Source organism: Herpailurus yagouaroundi, unplaced genomic scaffold (assembly GCF_014898765.1).
Source record: "Herpailurus yagouaroundi ecotype Mexico unplaced genomic scaffold, PumYag 322, whole genome shotgun sequence".
NCBI classification, from domain to species: Eukaryota; Metazoa; Chordata; class Mammalia; order Carnivora; family Felidae; genus Herpailurus; species Herpailurus yagouaroundi.
In genome coordinates, this window is record NW_024412539.1 from 817,444 (window position 1) to 821,293 (window position 3,850).

General features: G+C 44.1%; 1 pseudogene; it reads left to right on the forward strand.

The window, feature by feature from the left end:
- The first annotated feature begins 3,123 nt into the window (after positions 1 to 3,123).
- On the forward strand, positions 3,124 to 3,517 carry LOC121021818 (60S acidic ribosomal protein P1-like; annotated as a pseudogene).
- The last annotated feature ends 333 nt before the right edge of the window (positions 3,518 to 3,850 follow it).

A 3,850-nucleotide genomic window follows, 5' to 3' on the forward strand; every position in this document is an offset into this window, starting at 1 on the left:
ATGCGCTGTCCCTGAGCAGCTCAGACAAAAGCTGAGTGGCAATGTGGATACAATTCAAGTATCAATTCAGTGTTTGGGCTCAATGGCTTTTAACCCTGAGGTTCTATGAGTCAACTCATTTGTGATCAAAACTGAGATATGTACCCAAGATAACAATGTACCCTACAGGATCCTAATAACTGTTAAGTGATACCCTGTCCAAGCGTGTTATGTGTATTAAAATGACTCCTCAAATCCTTCCAACAACACGATGAAGGAGGCGCTGATTTTTACAGATGCGCCCCATTTGACAGCTGAATAGCTGTGATGAGGAAACAGTCATGCTCATCACTGTCCCTTTAAACTAATGACCACAGACCTCAAGTGGGCATCAATGCTGTCCAGCTATCAGACTGCATTCCCTTCCATTAACTCTTCTCTCCTCAGATTTCCAGCATCTCCCCAGTCCTCACTCTCAGCCGATCCTGGTACTTCCTATGTCATAGAGAAAACTGGAGTAATCAAAGGAACTTCACCGTACTCCTACCAACTTCCATGTATTCTGTCTCCTGACTGTTCCTCCAACTGAAGGGCCTACTCTCCCAACTAGAACAACACCCCCACCTGTGCACTGGGTCCCACACCCTATCATCTACTCAAGGCCATCACTCAGCACTATCTCCTCTTCTTCCACATTATCGATTGTCCTGTGTGGCCATTTTCATCCTATGCATTGTTATTTCTCTTATCTTTGAAAAACTTTCTTGCCGGGGCACCTGGGTGGCTCAGTTGGTTAAGTGTCCGACTTGGGCTCAGGTCATGATCTCACGGTCCATGAGTTCGACCCCCACGTCAGGCTCTGTGCTGACAGCTCAGAGCCTGGAGCCTGCTTCAGATTCTGTGTCTCCCTCTCTCTCTGACCCTCCCCCATTCATGCTCTGTCTTTCTCTGTCTCAAAAATAAATAAACATTAAAAAAAAAAGAAAAACTTTCTTGCCTTTCTTAATGCCATTTTCCTTTCAGCGGCACCCCATTTCTTTGCTTCCCTTTATAGCAAATGCTTCAATCAGCTAATTGTTAATGCTTCCAGTTCCTCTCTTCCCATTCTCTCATAAACCAACTCCAATCAGGCTTTCACCCCCCACTATGCTACTCAGACTGCCCTTGTCAAGGTCACCAGCTGCCACATGGCTGAATCCAATAGGCACATCTTAGTCTTCTCCCCTGACCTATCTACAGCATTTGCAACGATTGGTCATTTCCTCCTCCTGGGAACACCTTCTGCACTTGGCTTCCTGGTCACATACTCTTAGCTTTCTTCTTTCCTCAATGGCTGCTCCTTCTCCATTATTTTGGCTGGTTCCTCTACTTCCTCTCAGACTTCTTCACTGGAAGTGCTCCAAGGTCCAGGTTTTGAACTACTTATTTTCTAATACCTCTGGTCATCTCACCTAGTGTTACAGTTTTAGAATGTCATCTAAATGCTGTTGACTCCAAATTTGTCTCTGGCCCACACCATTCTCTTGAGCTCCAAGCTCTTATACCCCACTGGCTGCTTGATATCTCCACTTGAATGTCATATAGACATCTCAAATGTTAACAACACTAAGCTTCAGATCTTTTGCAATGAATGAGATGATGCACTCCCCTTTCAGGACTGAGGCTCCCATTCCACTAGCTCACAGCAAAGCCCCTGCCTAGGAATTGCTTTCAGCTGAAAGCTGAAAGGAGCTGTCTTGCCTGATTGGAGTTTCCTTCCAATGCTCCCTTCCAGCTTCCTTCCAATGCCTGCTTGATGTGGGAGGTACACACAAGGGTACCTGGTCCCCTTGCCTCAATTTGAGACAGCTTTTTTTTTTTTTTTTTGAGAGACAGAGACAGAGCGTGAGTGGGGGAGGGGCAGAGAGAGAAGGAGACACAGAATCTGAAGCAGGCTCCAGACTCTGAGCTGTCAGCACAGAGCCCCATGCGGGGTTCGAACCCATGAACCCGCAAGGTCATAACCTGAGCTGAAGTCGGACAGCTAACCAACTGAGCCACCCAGGTGCCCCTGAGACAACTCTTAAGAGTCATCCAGCTCCACATGGGATCAACTGAGGCCTCTGTCAAACCTGGATCATTTCTCCCTCTGTCCAACCCACTTCTACTCCTGTTACAGGTGGGGTCTTGCAAAGCTAATCCCTGTCTCAGATCTCTTTCCCAGGGAATATGCATAAAAGAGTAAATATTGAGACTGTTCCTAGGAAACAGACTCTAAAAACGGATTTCAGAACTGGATTACCAGCCCTTTGGCTGGGTATGAAAGCCTTATTACTGGTGGTTGGTGGAGTCTGTGGTATAGTGGTTTTTAAAGCTATCATCATTAATTGTTCTACCAGCAATTGAGAGGGGTGTTGATGTCTGCTATACTTGTGGATTTATCTACTCCTCCATTCAGTTCTATCAGTTTTTTATGTTCTGTTATTAAACGAATACAGTTAGGCTTGTTATATCTTCTTGAGATATGATAGCCTTCTATCATTACAAATATCCCTCTTTAATCCTGGTTATGTATCTTATTCCGAAGTATACTTTGTTTCCCTTAGTCTTGTTTAGTGATGTGAGTCAGTAAGTTTCACTTTTAGTCTCAGTCATAGTTCCATATGCTTCTTTTCTTCTTCCTTGTTCAGGGCCCCCATTTAGATATACCTACCCTGAGAAGCTTCTGAAGACAGAATTTGTTATTACCTCCATTCATGTTGAGCATGGAATTTATTGAGCACAGATTGCATGTGTTTGTTTTAATTGTATTGAGCATGGAATTTGTATGTATTAGTTTTAATTATTGGTTGGCTGCTCATGGGTCAGACATATATCTATTGTCCAAAATATGTGTGTGGGAGTGCAGTGGAAGGGATGATATAACATGGCTACTCCTTAGTTAGGGGCCTATGGATGTCTCCCTCCCTTAATGAAAAGTAGACAACATATATATCATTGATGACTAAATATATGATGAACCTAAAATATAAGATGATTCCCCTATAAGATTTACCCATGTTGCTTTTTCCCCAGTTGCTGTTAAGGTGCTCGATCCTTCCAGGGAAGCGAAGGACGCACTGGGGTGAGGCACTCACTTGATTCTGCTCAGCCCTCACCCGCACCATGGCCTCCCTCTCAGAGCTCACCTGCACCTACTTGACCCTCATCGTGCACGGCTATGAGGTGATGGTCACAGAGGCCAAGATCAATGCCCTCATTAAGGCAGCAGGTGTAAATGTTGAACCTTTCTGGCCAGGCTTGCTTGCAAAGGCCCTGGCCAGTATCAACACTGGGGCCTCATCCTCAATGTAGGGGCTGGTCGACCTGCCCCAGCAGCTGATGCTGCACCAGCAAAAGGTCCTGCTCCCTCCACCAGGGCTGCCCTGCTGCCACCTAGGAGAAGAAAGTGGAAGCAAAGAAAGAAGAATCAGAGGAGTCTGATGATGACATATGCTTTGGTTTCTCTGACCAAGCCTCTTCTGTAACCTGTTCAATAAAAAGTCGAACTATTTTTTAAAAAGCCTTATCCATGTTGACGCATGTAGCTCTAGCTTGTGCACATCCTGTTTAATAGTGCATTATATGAATACACTCTAATTTATCCATATTTTGGTAGATATTCACATAGAATATGCCTTTCAAACTGGTATTTAAAATGCTTGTTTATTCTGCCATACAACAAATAAAATAGTGAGGTCATACTTTTAGAAAGAAGTACTAAATGTATGAATTTTTCTCTCTTCTCTCACCATTTCCATCAGGGATAGCTCTTGCATATCTAAATATTATAATTTGTTTGATACCATTTAAAGCTAAGTAGTCTTCCCCCACCTGAAGTGCTTGGTAGTTC